This window comes from Geotrypetes seraphini, chromosome 11, assembly GCF_902459505.1.
Source record: "Geotrypetes seraphini chromosome 11, aGeoSer1.1, whole genome shotgun sequence".
Taxonomy (NCBI): Eukaryota; Metazoa; Chordata; class Amphibia; order Gymnophiona; family Dermophiidae; genus Geotrypetes; species Geotrypetes seraphini.
Window position 1 is genome coordinate 20016991 of NC_047094.1, and position 20763 is coordinate 20037753.

General features: G+C 45.8%; 1 protein-coding gene across 3 annotated transcripts in view; it reads left to right on the forward strand.

The window, feature by feature from the left end:
* Positions 1-899: 899 nt before the first annotated feature.
* Positions 900-20763, forward strand: part of PDPK1 (3-phosphoinositide dependent protein kinase 1) — a 121998-nt gene continuing 102134 nt past the window's right edge. Inside the window, exons 1-2 of one of the 3 annotated variants that reach the window (XM_033914328.1) lie at positions 900-1287; positions 2717-2853. The gene's annotated coding sequence lies outside the window, so the exon portion shown is untranslated. The remainder of the gene's footprint in view (positions 1288-2716; positions 2854-20763) is intronic. The other 2 variants (XM_033914327.1, XM_033914330.1) reach the window with 2 other exon arrangements.

Sequence of the window (20763 nt, forward strand, 5' to 3'; positions counted from 1 at the left end):
GCGCTTTGCAAGGCTCCCTTTCCCCCTCCACGACGTGTCGTATTAACCATGTAAAGGTGGAGCACGGGGATCGGAAGATGCGCAGCTGCGCCCTAGCTTCCCTGAAATCGTCAGCTGAGCAGCATCATGGCTCCTATTAAAAAAAAAAAGCAGTGTTGCAAAATCATTGTTCAGACCTCGCTTCTTTGCCTCGGTGTCAAAGGGCTTTACTATGGAATGATGCTGCAATATAAACAGGTGGCTGTGACTCCGACTATGTGGGAGATCGGACGGAGCACTTCCTATTCCCGAAAGAGAAGCTTATTTTCCTTTTGAGTTTCGTTTCAAATTGAAACGTCTCAGACGTTTCTATGTCTTGCAGAGCTGGAGGTCCCAAAATCAAAAAAAGACTCGCGCGTGGAAATCGACTGTATCCTCTGATTTTATTCTCTGTACTGTATTGACTTTGTTAAAATAGCTGAAGGGTGAAAAGCTTGCCCGAAGGGTTGCTTTGAGGCGTTTTGCTCACTGTGTACGTGGCTTCGCCATCCCTACTTAATAAAGTTTGGAAAATAAAAATTCTCCCTTGGAAAAAAAAAAAATGGTATCCCTCTTCCCCCCGCCCCCCTCGCCAGCCAGGCATGAGAAAGGGGGAGGCGAGCGCCTATCTGCGGCAATAGGTGCTCTCCAGACGCCTCCCAGGCCTCGAGCGAGCGCCTATCCGACCGATCGCTCCCTTCCTCCGCAGGCTGCCGCGGAGCGCGCCGTCGCTCGGCGCTCCTCGCCGTGCAGCCAAGCCTGGCGGCGGAAGGTTCGGGGCGTTTTTTGTGTGTGGTTTTTTTTTTTTTTTTTTTTTGCGTGTGTTTTTGGCTGCGAGCAGCGACAGTAGACGCGGAGCGAGGGACGGGCTCGGCGCCATAGCGGCCACCTAGTCCCGGGGAAAAAAAAAAAAAAAGAACCGGCCGGTGTCTTCCTCTCCGGGAGCAGGATGCGAGCGAGCCGCAGGAGCGCGTCGGGGAGGCGGGCTCTGAAGGCGCTGCCCTGAGCCCTTCCTCTGGCGGCTCGGGGGGGGAAGTAAACACGCGCGGCCGAGGCGAGAGGTGAGGCGGCCCCTCCCCCACCCCCACCCCGGCAGAGCGAGGCGCGGCCTCCGGGGCAGGGAGCCGTTGCCGTCCTCGGGCTTTCTCTTCCGCCGCGGCGCCTCCTTAAGGGAGAGGGTGTTTGGGAACATCCGGCAGCCGCAGATGCCCAGGAGAGAGAGGGAGAAGGCCGGGAGGTGAAAGCGGTGTTTGGGGCTGTCTTGAGCAGGTATTTGGCAGCCCTTCTTCGTGATCTCGCTACATGAAGTTTGGGAAGGGCGAGGGAAACATCTTTTTTTAATTTTTTTTTTTTTTTGGGGGGGGGGGTGTCATTGGATGCAATATGTATGAAAAAGCAAAAGAACAAACCCTATGGTCATTTCACTGGGAAAAAAAAAAGAAGCTATTTCCTATTTTGTGTGTTTTTATTTCTATATATATTAGGATAATCCAACGAACTCAAAAGTGAAAAAATTTCAAGCTTACTCAAAAAAAATATCCCAACCCCCAAAGAGAGGTCTGAGTAATTGGAATATACTGGGGTTGGGTTATTTTTCTGTAAATTAGGATAATCCAACGAACTCAAAAGTGAAAAATGTCAAGCTTACTCAAAAAAATATCATAAATATCCCAACCCCCAAAGAGAGATCTGAGTAATTGGAATTTACTGGGGTTGGGTTATTTTTCTGTAAATTAGGATAATCCAACGAACTCAAAAGTGAAAAATTTCAAGCTTGCTCAAAAAAATATCATAAATATCCCAACCCCCAAAGAGAGATCTGAGTAATTGGAATATATTGTATCAGTTTGCTCTCTTTGGGGTTGGGTTATTTCTTTATATTACCATGAAATATATAGAAATTAAAAAAAACCAACAGAAAAGGAAATAGGTGATGCATTTCTTATTGGACTAACTTAATGCAAACTGTTGTTAGATGTTAAAACTATTGCGTGGGGCAGACCTTTTGCTTTCTCCAGTTGTGCATGTTCCTGTCTTTGGCAACTAGCATATGCTGTGAGTTAATTCAAAACTTCCTCTTTCCGACACTCGCCGATAGCGTATTCATATCCTGTAGTTGCATGCAGGATAAAAGGATTGAGAGATATGGATCTAGATAATCTTGAGGTCAGTAGGCTGACAGCAATTTCAGCTGGAGTAAAATAGAAGCTGGGTGCATGCATTGCATGATGGCGACAGTGTAAATACAGTTGTGCATGGTGAACATGTCAACGGCTACCTACCAGCGGAAGCGTTATGTCATTGCAGCCATATTTTTATAGGATTACTCTGTTGTCAGACGGAAAAATCCTTAATAGCAAACGGATCTGGAGTTCTCAAGAGAGGCGCTTTTCTCTCTTTCGAGGCTGCTAGTTTCGGACACGTGGACAAAGTTATTTGCAGTTTTTCCCAGGGCTAGAGTTTGAAACTTGAATCACGTTTTTAGGAACATCCGTACAGTCCCCTGTTTCTTACAAAAACAGATTTGTAGGGGGCTCTGGTGGTGTCTTGTATTTTGCTTAAGCTTTGAAAGAACTATTGCTGTAATAATAGTGTTTTCGAGTGTATCTTATAATGTACTACTGTACAATTGTTAACTGTGGTTTAACAGTTGTGTACAATGAAGCAGTTTGATATGTATTTTGCACATTGCTTGCAGGAAGATTAGCTCTTGCAATTTGCAACAATATTACCTTCAGAAGAAAACTGACAGGAAACAAACATTTGCTTGGATGTGGCTGTATGAGCATATCTTTTTCATCAAGTCAGCTAAAGAACTTGGAGTTTTTATTTTAGGTATGGTAAACCTGTGATTTATTTTGTGGTCATTTTGCAAGGAGTTTAAAAAATGGAAAAATCCCTGTACAAAATTTTCACTCCTCTGCCCCCCCCCCTTAAAAAAAACAAACAAACTGTCTAATGAATTTAAAAACAATGAGAAAAAAAAGGGGGGGGTGTCCAGAGAGTGATATGACCAACACTTTTTTTTTTTTTTGCAACTTCCTGCTGCTGGTTTTCTTGTGCTTGTAAAACAGTAAAAAGATAACCTGTAAACATAAGAGACATATGATTGCTGGGAACTAAAAGTGATGATGATTCCCAGATTTGATAACTGCGTGAGTTTACACCCACATTGTTGTCCAAATCCATACCTCATACTTCTTGACTTTGTAGTTCATTTACATAATTTTTTAAAATCTGATTTCAGTTTTTAGTATTAATATTTGAAATAGATTTATGTGGAATTCAGAAATATCCATTCTTAGAGATCCAAAACTTGTATTGCATGCTTCCTGTAAAATTGGTAAAATTAAATTAGTTTGGTTTCTTATAAGAATATAAGAAATGTCATGCTGAGTCAGACTAAAGGTCGATGAAGCCCAGTATGTTGTGTCTGACAGTGGCTAACTGACCCGAATATAAACCAAGGTAACTTCCCCCCCCCTCCCTCAAATGGAGGAAAAAAAGATTGACTCAAATATAAACTGGAGGGGGGAGGGGTTATATTAAAGTGCCCTGCCAGGCTCTGCACCCTGTCCTCCGTCTTTCTCAATGCCTTGCAGTCCTCCACTGGGCCTACCATAAGCCCTGGTGATCCAATGGTGGGCCGGGTCAGAAGGGCTTTCTCTCGCCTGCTGTCCCGGCCTACTCTAACAACTCTCACCTCCCTCCCCAATTAGTAAAAAGTGTACCTTTGAAATCCCTGGTGGTCCAGTGGTGAACTGGGACAGGAGCGATCTTCCTGTGCTCTTGCTCCATGCAGAGTCACTATCTGAATGGCTGCCACGAGTTCTCATGATAACCCCGCAAGACTGTGGGAACTCCAAGGTTGCTGCGAGAATTCATGGAAGCTATTCAGATAGCTCTGACTAGGGCAAGAGCGTACGAAGATCACTTAGCCCCAGCTCACCGCTGGACACCAGGGATTTTAAAGGTACACTTTTTACTAATTGGGGAGGTAGGAGGGAGGTGAGAGTTGCTAGACTGGGACAGCAGGCGACAGAGAGAGCCCTCCTGTCCCGGCCCTCCGTTGGATCACCAGGGCTTATGGTAGGCCCAGTGGAAGACTGCAAGGCATTGGGAGAGAAGGGGGATCTTCCTATGCTCCTGCCCCATGCAAAGCCGCTATCTGAATGGCTGCCGCAAGTTCTTGCAGCATCCTCACCAAGACTGCGGGAACTCCAAGGCTGCCATTCAGATAGTGGCTCTGCATGGGGCAGGAATGTAGGAAGATTGCTTAGCCCCAGTTCACTGCTGGACCACCAGGGATTTTAATGGTAGGAAGATTGCTTAGCCCCAGTTCACTGCTGGACCACCAGGGATTTTAATGGTAGGAAGATTGCTTAGCCCCAGTTCACCGCTGGACCACCAGGGATTTTAATGGTACGAAGATTGCTTAGCCCCAGTTCACTGCTGGACCACCAGGGATTTTAATGGTAGGAAGATTGCTTAACCCCAGTTCACCGCTGGACCACCAGGGATTTTAATGGTACGAAGATTGCTTAGCCCCAGTTCACCACTGGACCACCAGGGATTTTAAAAAAATCTTTTGATTTTTTACTAATCAGAGAGGCAGGAAGGGAGGTGAGAGTTATTAGTCGGCCAGGACAGGTGGCAACAGAGAGCCCACCTGTCCTGGCTCACTGCTGGACCACCAAGTCTTATGGCAGGCCCAGTGGAGCCCTGCAACAAGTCTGGGAGTGGGGCAGCTGACCCAAATATAAACAAAGACCCCCCCATTTTTTTGCTCCAAAATCTTGATTTAATTTTGAGTATATATGGTAATTTTGGATTACGAGAAAGTACCTGCAAATTAGAGCAGCCCAATTCAGTGAAAAAATTTTTGACTCGCTATTTGGCTTATTGAATCATATTTTTTTCAAAATTCAATTCACTTTCAATAGCACAGCTTTTTAAGTTTAAAGATGAATCAATTTTTGTTGTAAAACTAAACAAGCCAGGTTAATACAGATCAATCCTGCACAGTCAATGCTAACAGAAAATATTATCCTTTTCATACACACAGAACATAGATACACCCTCGCCCAGTATGAAATAAGTAATCGCAAACTAATTTTTAGAAATATTTAGACAAAAGTTAAACTAAATGTCCAAGAAGCCAGACTCTGCATACAATACAACACCACAGAAACAGTAGTAGCACATGTGTAAAATATAAAGATAGCAGATATAAATTTGAAAAAAACTGACAGTCACCACTTTACAAATTAACAAATAGAAATAAAACAAAAATGGAAAATAAGTACCATTGATCCATTTTTTTAAATTAGCTTTCAGAGGCCAAAACCTTATTTTTCAGGTAAGTACAGTATACTTTTGTTACCATATCCTGTCCTGACCTGTCTAATAAAATATTTATTTTAATTTTCTATTTATAAACATTAATCAATACAGCTATAATAAAGCAACAAAAAAATATTTTGCTACCTTTTGTCATTTCTGCTTTAATCATCCTCTTCACTCTTCTTTCTATCCATCGTCTGCCCTTTCCATCCACTGTCCTCATCCCAGCCCCTGGGGCCCTGCCTCTCCTGTCCAGTTTCCTCCCACCCTCTGTTCCCTTTCTTCTCCTACACCCCTCATCCCAGGGCAGTCATCTCTTTCTCTTTTTCATCATCTCTCTTCCTGCTCTCCTGTTCCAGCATCTCTCTCTTTTCCTCCCTTCATGACTTTAGCCTCTCCCACTCTTCCCCACTGCCTTATCTCTCTTGCCTCCAGGCCATTTCCTTCCCTTACTGCCCTGTAGTAAGACATCTTTTTTCCTCCCCTGAGATCCGGCACCCTCCATTCATCCCCCACCACCCCCACACACACAACAAACACCGTTGGCAGCATAGCCTTCACAACTTGCTTCTCTTGCTGGCATTGGGCCTACTTCCTGTTTCCACAAAGGCAGGACCTGGCAGAGAGGAAGGCCCAATGCCAGCAAGAGCAACATTTTGTGAAGGCTGCCTCTGCAGAGAAGTTCCCGGACCATGCCGATGACGGCCCTCAGAGCACTCCCTTATGGACCTTGCACTTAATCGGTGAGTCTGATTTACCCCCTCCCCCCCCAATAACAAATCGATTCAAATTGGCCCAACCTCCTCCAAGATCCGGCACCCTCCGTTCATGAACCCCCCCCCCCACACACACACCGTCGGCAGCACAGCCTTCACATGTTGCTGGCATTGGGCCTACTTCCTGTTTCCATAAAGGCAGGACCTGGCAAAGAGGAAGGCACAATGCCAGCAAGAGCAACGTGTTGTGAAGGCTGCCTCTGCAGAGAAGTGTGTGTATATAAATAAATAACATACAGTAAAACCTTCGTTTAAGAGCATAATTCGTTCCGAAAACATGCTTGTAATCACTCGTAAAAACACTTGTATATCAAAGCGAATTTCCCCATAAGAAATAATGGAAACTTGGACGATTCGTTCCATAACCCAAAAACTTTAATACAAAATACTATACATACTTGTATTCAATACCTCACTCATTTAGAGCAGTCGCTACACTCCAGCATCAGGGAGAGACGAACCATCGGCTCAGTTGTAATGTGTGTATACTGTATGTACTCGTATTGCAAGACATTGCTTGTATATCAAGTTAAAATGTAATAAAATGTTTTGCTTGCCTTGCAAAACACTTGCAATCCAAGGTTTTACTGTAGTTGGAGGTGCTGAAAATGTGTGTTGTGCTGTTAACCTATCTCATCAGCAGGTCTGAACTATAAATGCCAACTTATCAGACTCAGTCTTGATCCTGTGGTTTCAGTTTTCTTTTGCTACTCTGCCCATGGGCAAATTAGAGGGATATTCAGCACAATGCTATCCATATACAGATTGAAAGCATTTGGATGTGAAGTCATATGTTCATTGGCCCTCAGGAAATATGTAACTCAATTCAAATATTGCTCCAATATACTAGGGGGTCCTTTTACTAAGGCGCGCTAACTGATTTAGCGTCTGCTAAAGATTAGCGTGCACTAAATGCTAAGGTGCCCATAGAATATAATGAACGCCTTAGCAATTAGCGTGCGCTTAATCAGTTTGCGCGCCTTAGTAAAAGGACTCTTAGATTAGGCTGTATGTATAAGAAGGATAAAATTTTTCTTTCCAAACACCATAAAACACAGGTACAGATATAGAAAGTATCAATAATAATAATCCTCTAAGCGCGCATGCACACTTAGGAGGCTGTGGGTACATGACAAGTGCTGTGTCCCTCCGTGCTGAGTTCCATTTTCGAATTTGAACATAGAGAGACGCAGCACGGTATCGGGAAACACACTGGCGACTCCCCCCTCCCGCCCTCACTTCCCGCCAAACCCGCTACTTTTAACCCTCCTCCTTCTCGCCTGCTCCCCGCGTTTAAATTCATAGAAAAGCACTGCGCTGTGCTACCGCTGGCCTCGCTGTCTTCTGTCCACTGTGGCCCACCCTCTCTGACTACTTCTTGTTTCCGCTAGGGTTGGCCGCAGTGGACAGAAGACGCCGAAGCCAGCGGTAGCGCGGCGCAGCTCTTTTCTATGAATTTAAATGCGGAAGCCGGGAAGTAGTGGAGGAAATGCTGCTGCTACACAGGGAAGTGGGGTGGGGAGGAAATGCTGCTTCTGCACAGGGAAGTGGGGTGGGGGGAAATGCTGCTGCTGCACAGGGAAGTGGGGTGGGGGGAAAATGCTGCTACTGCACAGGGAAGTGGGGGGAGGAATGCTGCTGCTGCACAGGGAAGGGTGGGAAATGCTACTACTGCTGCACAGGGAATGGGGGAAATGCTGCTGCAGCACTGGGAAGTGAGGGGGGAAAATACTGCTGCTGCACAGGGAAGTAAGTGGAGGGGGAGGGAAATGCTACTGCTGCACAGGGAAGTGGGGGGAAGGGAAATGCTGCTGCTACACAGGGAAGTGGGAGGAAGGGAAATGCTGCTGCTGCTGCACAGGGAAGTGGAGGGGGCGGAGAGGAAAAGGGGGCCTGGGAGCAATCTTGGTTTGCTTGGGAGGGAAAACAGAAGGGGGCCATGGAGAGACAGAGAGACAGGTAGGCAGCACATTAGAACGAAAGACAGACACACAGAAAGACAGCGGGCAGGGAGAGAGACAGAAAGAAAGACAGACAGACAGATAGGGTGCCAGAGAGAGAGAGACAGAAAGAAAGAAGGCAGACAGCGGGAGGGAGAAAGACAGAAAGAAAGGAAGGGAGAGACATAGAAAGAAAGACAGACATATATTCTAGCACCCATTAATGTAACGGGCTTAAACACTAGTATTGTAATATAGTTGGTAATCCTATTAAAAGATCAGCACCAAGGTGCTTGCATTAGCGTTATATGTGTTTTTTGTACATTATAAAACTTAAAGCCAAATGCATCTGAGCAGTGCCATGTCCACATAACCTGCAATCTTTCTTTACTTATAAAAAAGAGGAATCTTTAAAGCCACTTTTGTCAGGTTAATAAACCTTGCAAAATACCCTCGCCCAGTGAATATTTACTAGACTGTCTCAACCCAATACTCTAATTCACCACATCTCAACCTATTTCAGCCGTTCTGTTCCCCTTGGTACACTGACAAATGAGCGCAGGACAAGTGCGCGCCAACAAAAGCGCCCCGACAAGTGCTTGCAGGATGACTCCTCAGCTCCTGTCCCTTGGGAGGGGCTTGATGCGCCTCAAGCCCCTCCCAAGGGATGGAGCCTGAGGACTGTCAGCAGATCAGGGCCTTTGTGTTAGAGTAAGGTTTATATGATGATTATGGGAACCCTAAACACTAGATAGTAAGTGAATTTTTAAAGTGTAGTGGGGGGGGTCCTCCACCCCATCCCCCTCAAAAGAGAGGGTTACTTTGTAACCCTCAAAAAGACAAAAAAGTATCCACTGCCGCAATTGTCCTGCGTACACTTATTCCTGCACGCAATTGCCGGGATGCTTTTGTCGGAGCGCAATTGTCCTGCGCTCATTTGAAAGGTTACCGTTCCCCTTATCTCCCCGCATGCCCATTCCTTTTTCCTTCTGGTTTAGGTGAAGTTCCAGCATCAATAGGTGACTACAAATGAAAGCTTTTAGTCCCAGATTGCAGCCTTTGATCCAGCTGAACTTGAAGCCCTAATGAAGCAGGTGGAGAGAAAGTGCCAGCTTAAAATAATAATGATAAAACTGCCAGATATATTTAGGGAATATACATTATGAATCATTAATACTTAATGCAACAGTTGCATCTAGACCTTAGTAAAAATGAAATTAGGAATGCTTCATAAAACCAGAATATGATAGCAAGTGAAGAAGGCTCTTGTTCTTGGACCACAGACCCAAGGTGATCTTTGACTTTCCCCTGTTTTTCCCTCATTGTTTCCTCCACCTTTCTATGTAGGAATTTTTAATGTTACTTCTGAGTTTACCCCTTTTGAGCCTCATATGACCTAGAACTTGCTTTTTACAGAAAAAATGTGCATCCTTCATATATTCAGGGTATTTAAATGGTTCATGATCCCCTCTTCCTCCTGTTCTATGGCATATATATTTAAGTCCTTAATTTTCATTTCATTGAGTTCTTAGTAGAGAATGACACGGTGAAAAAATTGGTCCCCGTCTCACCATCCCCGTCACCGCCCCGTCCCCGTCTCACCATCCTCTTCACCGCCCCATCACCGCCACTGCCACCCCATTCACCGCCCCGTCACCGCCACTGCAATCCCATTCACTTTTCTTTATTTACGTATAAAGGAAACATTCTTTAAAACTTTAAAACTTAGTTAAATATTAGTTAATAACTATACAAAAACAAAACACGCAGAGAAAAAATTAATTAATATAAATTCCCTGACTTCCCTGCACTGTCCCCCCTTGAAGGTCTGTCCCCATCCTGAAAGCCTGATGCCCCCCCCCCGACGTCCGATACATCCCTCCCCCCGAAGGACCGCCGACTCCCCAACAATATCGGGCCAGGAGGGAGCCCAAATCCTCCTGGCCACGGCGACCCCCTAACCCCACCCCGCACTACATTACGGGCAGGAGGGATCCCAGGCCCTCCTGCCCTCGACGCAAACCCCCCTCCCCCCAACGACCGCCCCCCCCAGCTTCAAAATGATGCCTGAAGTTACCTTGGGGGTTCTGAGCACTATTAATTTTAATTTATTACAGCACTCCAGAAATATTTTTCTAATTGTTTTAACTTGGAAAAGCGAACCAGGATTGTCTTAATGAAAGGCTTATGTTCTGCACTGCAGCCCTCCTGCCCTCGACGCAAACCCCCCTCCCCCCAACGACCGCCCCCCCCAGCCGACCCGCGACCCCCCTGGCGACCCCCCCACCCCCTTTCCCCGTACCTTTGGTAGTTGGCCGGACAGACGGGAGCCAAAACCGCCTGTCCGGCAGGCAGCCAACGAAGGAATGAGGCCGGATTGGCCCATCCATCCTAAAGCTCCGCCTACTGGTGGGGCCTAAGGCGCGTGGGCCAATCAGAATAGGCCCTGGAGCCTTAGGTCCCACCTGGGGGCGCGGCCTAAGGCACATGGTCGGGTTGGGCCCATGTGCCTCAGGCCGCGCCCCCAGGTGGGACCTAAGGCTCCAGGGCCTATTCTGATTGGCCCACGCGCCTTAGGCCCCACCAGTAGGCGGAGCTTTAGGATGGATGGGCCAATCCGGCCTCATTCCTTCGTTGGCTGCCTGCCGGACAGGCGGGTTTGGCTCCCGTCTGTCCGGCCAACTACCAAAGGTACGGGGAAGGGGGGTGGGGGGGTCGTGGGGGTTGCCAGGGGGGTCGCGGGTCGGCTGGGGGGGGCGGTCAGAGGTTCTTGGGGGGGGCGGTCGTTGGGGGGGAGGGGGGTTTGCGTCGAGGGCAGGAGGGCCTGGGATCCCTCCTGCCCGTAATGTAGTGCGGGGTGGGGTTAGGGGGTCGCCGTGGCCAGGAGGGTTTGGGCTCCCTTCTGGCCCGATATTGTCGGGAAGTCGGCGGTCCTTCGGGGTGGGGGTGCGAGTGGTCCTGCCGGGGGGGGGATGTATCGGACGTCGGGGAGTCGGCCGGGCAAGAGGGCTTGGGCTCCCTCTTGCTCCGATCGCGGGTGCGGGTGGGAGCGCGTGCGAGCGGTCGTTCGGGGTGGGGGTGCGAGCGGTCCTGCTGGGGGGGTGAATCGGGCGTCGGGCGGTAAATAGCGGTTCCTAGAAGGGGGTACATTGGCCCGCGGGGACAAACCTGTTCACCGTTTCCGCGGTCGGTGAATGGCCTTGTCCCCGTCACCGCAGCGACTGCTAGTTTTCTTCCCCGTTTTCGGCGGTGACCCGCGGCTTAAATGCGGTGGCCGCGGGTAAACCGTCACCGTGTCATTCTCTAGTTCTTAGTACAGTCTTTTTTCTAGACAATTGCATCTTAGCCCCAGGGTCCAATGCAGAAAGCCATTGCAGGCAGAAGAATGTGCTTACTGAGTAATCTACATGATTATTACTAACTGTACCATGCAGAAAGGGTGTTGGTGCTATGGTTAACTTGTGTGGTACTGAATTTAAATCAATGTACCAAGTCTATATAATCCACTGATAAACAAAAAGTAGACTGGTATAACTTAAGGTTTAAGATACCTAAAGTATTTGTGTACTCTCAGATACCCGTCTCTTAGATCAATGGAATTTTCACTAAGGTTGTATTCACGGGTTAAGATATCTATCATTGAGTACCACGATTTGCAAATTATATTGTGAATTGCTATAAGTGCTATAAAGTGCTCAAAGTAAATATAAAATTAAAACTGTTGCACTTATCTTAATGCACCCAATACACCCTACGGGACCCGTTTCACCCGAATTGGGCTTCTTCAGGGGTCAAATTTCTGAAAATAAATACATAAATAAAGAAAAATATTAGAAGATTCTTAAACCTTTGGTGTAAAACATGTAAATGTGCCTATGATAATAAAAATTTTAAAATATCTAAACGAACTTACTTGTGTTGTCTCGAGTTAACAAGACAAAAAATGGCGCTTAAGCATCGAAGACGCCGACGCATGCGTAGTTATAGACTGCCTAATTGCTTAATGCGCATGCGTAAGAGATACCATATAGTTAAAAATTTGATGTTTACATGTAATTATCTTGATTAGAAAATTCAATAAAATACTCTCCAGTCAATGTTGTTGTTAAGACCCTTTGGAGACATGGTTTGTAATCTATAAATCCACCTAATTTCTTTTTGAGCTAGTCTTTTTCTTCTATCTCCCCCTCTAATGTTACTTTCCTCTTTATCTATACATAATTCACAATATAATTTGCAAATCGTGGTACTCAATGATAGATATCTTAACCCGTGAATACAACCTTAGTGAAAATTCCATTGATCTAAGAGACGGGTATCTGAGAGTACACAAATACTTTAGGTATCTTAAACCTTAAGTTATACCAGTCTACTTTTTGTTTAACTTGTGTGGTAGCCATCAGTGCACAGCATATTAAAATGTATGGTAAAGAAGCTATTGGTCCATCTGCAGCAATGCAGAGCTGTGCACTGATGTTTGGGGAGCATAATGTGAGAAATCTATTACCAGGTCTAAGATGGCATAGAACGTAAGTGAGTCCCCCATCCCTGACTTACCGTGTTTCCCCGAAAATAAGCCCTAGCATGATTTTCAGGGTAGGTCTTAATATAAGCCCTACCCCCGAAAATAAGCCCTAGTCGCCTGCAGCAGCGCTGCCTCCAACCCTTCCATCTCTCCCCTGCCAAACGTGAAACCAAAATACCTTGTAACAAACGGCAACGTCGGCAGCAATCTAGACAGGCTGCTTCGCGGCCTTGTCTCACCCGGGCATTCCGTGTGCCGTGTTGCTGATGACATCATCAGTGATGTGGCTGAGGAACGCCCAGGCAAGAGTAGGCCGCAAAGCAGCCTGTCTAGATTGCTGCTGACTTTGTCGTTTGTTACAAGGTATTTCAGTCTCTCACAGTTGGTGGGGAGAGATGGAAGAGTCAGTGCGGCGGGGGGGATAGGAGGGATAAAAGCTGCAAGAGTTCTGCTGCACATGGGAGGGAGGGATGATAGAAAGATACTGCACAAGGGGACAGATGAGAGGAGAGGATAGATACTGCACATGTGGGGAGAGAAAGGAAATAGGAAGAATTGGGGTGGAGGAAAAGAAGGGAGAGATGATCATTATTCATGAAAAAAATAAGGCCTAGTGCCTTTCTGGGCACAAAATTAATATAAGACAGTGTCTTATTTTTTGGGAAACATGGCCGTTTTCCTTCAGTACACCTGTCATCCCTTGTACCTAGTGGCACTTCCAACCTGCATACCTTTAAGAGGCAGGAGTGATGCCTACCTGCTCCTGCCTTGATGTCACCATCTTGAAAAAATAGCAGTACCTGGGAGGAAACTACTAAATAAGAGAAAAATGTAAGAATATAAGAATAGCCATACTTGGTCAGACCAATGGTCCATCTAACCCACTATCCTGTTTCCAAGAGTGGCCAATCTAAGTCATAAGCACCTAGCAGAAACTCAAATAGCTGCATTTCATGCTGCTGTTCCCAGGGGCAAGCAGTGGTTTCTCCCATGTCTGTCTCAATAACAGACTATAAGAGCTTGTCCAAACCTTTTTTAAATCCAAGCATGCTAGCTACTGTTGCCACAGCCTCTGGCAATGAGTTCCAGAGCTTAACTATTCCTTGAGTAAAAAAAATATATTTCCTTCTATTTGTTTTAAAAGTATTTCCATGTAACTTCATTGAGTGTCACCTAGAGTAGGGGGATCCTCAACCACTGGGCTGCAGACCGGTGCTGGGCCGTGGGCTGTGCCGAACCAGGCTGCACAGAAAGAATAACATTTTTTATTTTGTTTACATTAGTTTGCAAGGTATTTTATTGTGAAAGTGACCACGTCCAAGGTATTTTATTTTGAAAAGTGACCACGTCCGTCCGTGCCTCTTTCCTGCACTTGTCTCAGTCATAGTTGTTTTTCAGAAAGCCCACAAGCTAACCCTAGCAAAATTGAGTAAAAAACCAAACTTCACGGGAGAGCTTCTCTGAAAAGGGGGAAAGACCCAATGATGAGACAGCAGAAGACTCCAAGACTGCCAACAAAAAGAGAGCCGCGTTAAAAGAAAATACCGAGTCCTACTTAAATTATTCATTGCAACAGGTGATTCACATTGTCCAATCCTGCTCTCTCTATAATATGTGGCGACCGACGATCCAATGAAACCTTCAAAACTGCTTTGCCACATGGAGACCAAGCACCCTGCATTAAAAGACAAGCCTTTGGAGGTTTTTTGTGGGGGGGGGGGGGGGTTTTAAGGGTGAACACGGACAGAAGCAATTATTCTTTTTTTTTTCTTTTTTCTTTCACAAAAGCACTATAAACCCTGCTTCCATTTCCAGCATCCTTTCTTTGTGAAGCGAGGTTTTCTGCAGGACAGCAATTAAAATGAGATTATGGAGTAGACTGGACATAAGGAACACACTTAGGGTGTCACTGTCGCCCATCGCCCCCAGATGGGACAGTGAAACAAGCTCTGATTCTTCATTATGTAAAGTTGTATTAATATATTGTAATAATAATGAAGCATTTTGGGCCCAAAAATATGGCCAGATGGGACAGTGAAACAAGCACTGATTCTTCATTATGTAAAGTTGTATTAATATTTTGTAATAATAATGAAGATTTTTGGGCCCAAAAATATGGCCCAAAAATGGGAGTCCCCCTCCCCCCCCCCGATCCAGACCTACCTTAAATTTTTTTTTTTTTTTGGGGGGGAGGGGGCAGGAGCAATCCTGCTGTGCTGCCTTTACAGTCTTGATAGTAAAAATAGCTGGCACGAATTCCTGCGACAACCTTGCAAGAATGTTGCAAGTTTGGGAACTCACGCCAGTCATTTTTATTAGCAAGACTGCACTGGGGCTTAAGATAGGCCTGGAGAGAGCCTATGGTGGGTCCAGAAAGAGGAGAGGGTGGGTGGGTGCAGAGCTCACCAGCACTTGAATTGAAACTCTCTTTTTATATTTGAGTTAACAAACTTTTCCTATAAAAAAGGGAGAAAAATGTCATTTCAACTTATATTTGAATGGTTTTATATTCAAGAATATATGGTAATTTGCTGGCTGTATCCCCCTTTGAATTTCGAGAGGCACAGAAAAATTTAGGCATGGACTCTACTAGGTTTTTAAATTACTTATTTATAGCTACCAGTGTAGCATTTGAATGAAATAATCTTGTTCCAAAAAATTGAAATGCTATTCCAAGTAATAAAAATCAAAATCATAGCAATTTTCACATTCCTGTTTCACTACAATATATAAGGAGATACAGAAAACTAAAAAGAAAAATATAAACAGGCTTAAAATGTATTATTCTTTAGCATTATAATTAACCTTAATCACACCTACCCTTCTTAGGACCAAGTCTGCCTTTTCTATCCAGGAAAAGTTTTAGTTGTTCAGGGGCAACGGAAACATAATTAAGTTTTGAATTTTTATTTTTTTAACCAAGTATTTGCGTAAATACTGAAGAAAAAGTAGCACTAAGGGGGACGTCAGGGAAAAGTTTTAGAAAAAAAGACTTTGTGGGCGGCTGCTCAGAGAACCGCGACTGCGGCCATCTTGGATCGAGTACTGTATTTTTAATCATTGTTTGTATAAAGTTATTAACGTATGTAAACCGCCTAGAACTTTGCGGTAGGGCGGTATATAAATAAATGATTATTATTATTATGTTCTATAAATGGCGCCTCAGATGTCACTTCCTTGTTCCAGAGCAGAGCAGGCAGCTGCAGGAAAGTACATGAAGGTCCCTCAGTGGCTGCATTTAAGTATTCTGCTGTTGCTGCTGCTGGTTCAGGAAAGTAGCAGTGGCAGAAAGGTCAGTGGGCAGGATACTGGATGAAAGTGGGGTGGAGAGGGGGAGAGAAGGGGGCAGGATACTGGATGGAAGTGGGGTGGAGAAGGGGGCAGGATACTGGATGGAAGTGGGAGAGAAGGGGGCAGGATATTGGATGGAAGTGAGGTAGAGAGGGGGAGAGAAGGGGGAAGGATACTGGATGGAAGTGTGGTGTAGAGGGGGAGAGAAGGGGAAGGATGCTGGATGGAAGTATGGTGGAGAGGGGGAGAGAAGGGGCAGGATACTGGATGGAAGTGAGGGGGAGAGAAGGGGGAAGGATACTGGATGGAAGTTGGGTGGAGGGGGAGAGGGGAGCAGATGCTTCTTCTAAGAAGAAGGGGAAAGCCGACAGTCGACCAAGCGTCGATGATTCGGAAGAAGGTATCCAATGAAGATACTGAGGGGAAAAAAGGCTTGGAAGAAACAAGGGACAATTTACAGGAGTCGACTAACCAAGAAGAGGAAGGTAGAAAGATTGTAGCCAAAAAGAAGACTCTAAAGACCGAAGCACAGGGAAAGGAAATGAAGGCAACAAAATTCCAGGAGCTAAATTGCATATATACTAATGCAAGGAGCCTAAGAAACAAAATGGGGGAATTAGAAGCCATGGCCATTGCAGAAGACATAGACATCATTGGAATCTCTGAAACATGGTGGAATGAAGAAAGCAAATGGGATACAGCACTGCCGGGGTACAAGCTCTATCGCTAGGACAGGTCAGGACAGAAAGGCGGTGGAATAGCACTATACATAAAAGAAAGCATACAATTGACAAGAATGGACATAGCAGAGACGGCCAACAAGCTAGAATCACTATGGGTTAAAATACCGGGAAGGAAAGGGCCTGAAATAAAGATAGGCCTATACTATCGTCCTCCCGGACAAACCGGAGAGATCGATGAAGAAATGGAAGCTGAGATGAAGCGAGAATGCAAAAGCGGTAATACGGTTATTATGGGAGACTTCAACTACCCTGGGATAGACTGGAGTCTTGGAAGCTCAAGCTGCACTAGGGAGACAGAATTTCTGGAGGCTGTACAAGATTGCTTCTTGGAGCAGCTTGTTAGAGAACCAACGAGAGGAATTGCCACTCTGGACCTAATCCTAAATGGACTGAGGGGACCTGCAAAGGAGGTGGAAGTAGTGGGACCGTTGGGAAACAGCGATCATAATATGGTCAAGTTCAAGGTGGAACTAGGAATACTGAAAGGAAAGAGAACCATAGCGACAACTTTTAACTTCAGGAAGGGAAACTACGAAGCAATGAGGGGAATGGTAAAGAAGAAACTTAGGAACACTTCCAAAAAATGGCAGACGGTGGAACATGCCTGGTCCTTTTTCAAGGACACGGTGAACGAGGCACAAAATCTGTATATCCCCAGATTCAGAAAAGGGTGCAACAAGAGTCGAACAAAAGACCCGGCGTGGATAACTAAAATAGTGAAGGAAGCAATAGGCAATAAGAAAAATTCATTCAGAAAATGGAAAAAGGACAAATCTGAGGGAAACTTGAAAGAGCACAGGAAGTATCAAAAAGAATGTCACCATGTGGTTCGAAAAGCCAAAAGAGAGTATGAAGAGAGACTAGCCAGGGAAGCACGAAATTTCAAACCATTCTTTAGATATGTTAAAGGCAAACAGCCGGCTAGGGAGGAGGTGGGACCGCTGGACGACGGAGACCGGAAGGGAGCGGTGAAGGAAGAGAAAGAGGTCGCGGAAAGACTTAACATGTTCTTTTCGTCTGTATTTACAAGCGAAGACACAACCAACATACCGGAACCCGAACAAATCTTCAATGGAAATCAAGCACAAAAGTTAACATCCATGGAAGTGAGCCTCGATGATGTGTACAGGCAGATAGAAAAACTAAAAACTGACAAATCCCCAGGTCCGGATGGAATCCATCCAAGGGTTCTGAAGGAACTAAAGGAGGAAATAGCGGAGCTACTACAGCAAATTTGCAACCTATCTCTGAAAACAGGTGTGATCCCGGAGGATTGGAAGATAGCCAACGTTACGCCCATCTTTAAAAAGGGATCAAGAGATGACCCGGGGAACTATAGACCGGTGAGTCTGACCTCGGTTCCGGGGAAAATGGCGGAAGCACTGATAAAAGAAAACATCGATGAACATTTTGAAAAAAATGAACTTCTGATATCCAGCTAACATGGTTTCTGCAGGGGAAGATTGTGCCTGACTAACTTATTGCACTTCTTCGAGGGAATTAACAAACAGATGGACAGAGGAGACCCCATAGACATCATATACCTAGATTTCCAGAAAGCCTTTGACAAGGTGCCTCATGAACGTCTACTCCGGAAACTGAAGAACCATGGGGTGGACGGAGACGTGCATAGATGGATCAGAAACTGGTTAGAGGGAAGGAAACAGAGGGTAGGAGTGAAGGGCCACTACTCGGACTGGAGGAAGGTCACGAGTGGTGTTCCGCAGGGCTCGGTGCTCGGGCCGCTGCTTTTTAATATATTCATAAATGATCTAGAAACAGGAACGAAGTGTGAGATAATAAAATTTGCAGACAACACCAAACTATTTAATGGAGCTCGGACGAAGGAGGAATGCGAAGAATTGCAAAGGGACTTGGACAAACTAGAGGATTGGGCTGAGAGATGGCAGATGAAGTTCAATGTTGAGAAGTGTAAAGTATTGCATGTGGGAAACAGAAACCCGAGGCACCATTGTACGATGGGAGGGATGTTATTGACTGAGAGTACCCAGGAAAGGGACTTGGGGGTAATGGTGGACATGACAATGAAGCCGACGGCACAGGGTGCAGCGGCTGCTAAGAGAGCGAAAAGAATGCTAGGTATAATCAAGAAGGGTATTACAACCAGAACGAAAGAAGTTATCCTGCCGCTGTACCGGGCAATGGTGCGTCCGCATCTTGAGTACTGCGTCCAGTATTGATCGCCGTACCTTAAGAAGGATATGGCGTTACTCGAGAGAGTTCAGAGGAGAGCGACACGACTTATTAAGGGGATGGAAAACCTTTCATACGCTGAGAGATTGGAGAACCTGGGTCTCTTTTCCCTGGAGAAGAGGAGACTTAGAGGGGATATGATAGAGAGATAGAGACTTACAAGATCATGAAAGGCATAGAGAGAGTAGAGAGGGACAGATTCTTCAAACTTTCAGAAAATAAAAAAACAAGAGGGCATTCGGAAAAGTTGAAAGGGGACAGATTCAAAACGAATGCTAGGAAGTTCTTCTTTACCCAACGTGTGGTCGACACCTGGAACGCGCTTCCAGAGGACGTTATAGGGCAGAGAACAGTTTCGGGGTTTAAGAAAGGATTGGACAATTTCCTGCTGGAAAAGGGGATAGAAGGGTATAGATAGAGGTTTACTACACAGGTCCTGGACCTGTTGGGCCGCCGCGTGAGCGGACTGCTGGGCGCGATAGACCTCAGGTCTGACCCAGCAGAGGCATTGCTTATGTTCTTATGATGCCAAATGGAAGTGGAGAGAGACTGGGCAGATGCTGGATGTAAGGGGGTAGAGTTGGTGAAATACTGGAGGAGGTGAGAGAAAGAGGTGGCAAGCTGTAAGTAGACAGTAAAAAGAGGGGAATTGAAGACTGGATAGTATAAGAGAATTTAATCTACACAGAGGCAGAAAATTGAGAAGGAAGACAAGAGAAGGAAAGGATTGGATTTATTTGATTTACTGCTATTGACATAAGTATTTGGTGGTGTATGTTAAAAATCTTATTAAATTACAAAGAAGAGGGGAGAGAGAGATGCCAGATCACCGGGGGGTGGGGGGGGATAAAGATGCCCGACCATGGGGGAGGGGAGAAGATTGATGCTAGACCAATGGGTGGATGGCAGGAGACAGACATTTTTTAGAAGGGGGCAGAGAGAGGGCAGAGACAGTGGCTGGAAGGATGAGAAAAGTAGAAACCAGAAATTACAAAGGTAGAAGAAAAAATCTCTCTTTCTTTCTTTTTTTTGGCTTTAGGAAAGTCACTTTGTAGTATTGTAACTGTGTTGATAAATGTTTATAAATAGAAAATGGAAATAAAGTGATCCTTTTATTGAACTAATTTTAATAAATTTTTGACTAATTTTTCAGAGACCAAAACCCCCTTCCTCAGGTCAAGAGGATACCTTAACAGCAGTAAACTTTACTGACCTGAGGAAAGAGGTTTAGGCCTCTGAAAGCTAATTGAAAAATGTATCCTATATAATAAAACCCTAGAGCGCGCATGTGCTCTTGAAAAATCGTGATCCCTGGCACTGTGTTTTCTGATCTGTGGCCGCGTTCCATTTTAGAACGCGGCCAGGGATCACTCTGGCCACTCCCCTCCTCATTCACCAATCCGAAGCAAGCTCCTCACCAACCGGAAGCAAGCACCTCACTTCCCGCCCTCGCTCACCGCTGCTGCTGCCGCTGCCACTGATCCTTCTCTTCGGGGTAGCCTGCGATCGTGGCCGGCTTTGGCGGGCCTCGCGGGCCGCTTTCCGGCCTCGGTGGCACGTTCCCTCTGACGCACGGGATCGCGTCAGGAGGGAGCGTGCTTCCGGGTTGGGGAGCGGCCTGTGAGGTTCTCTGGGGCCAGCCACCACGATCGCAGCCTGGAGCAGGCCAGAAAACGCCGGGATGCAGGGAGGGTAAGCAGGGGAATCAATACAGGGGGCCAGAGGGAGAGGGAAAGGGGGCTGCTTTGGGGGGAGGGGTGTGCTGAAGGGAGACAGAAGGGGCCATGGAGAGACAGGGAGGAGGGTACCATAGAGTGAAGAGAAACTCAAATGTAGAAAATTTCATTAAGGAATAAACTTAACAGCATTGTCCCCTTAACCTATTTGCTAAACCTTCCCCACCGCCAGCTTCT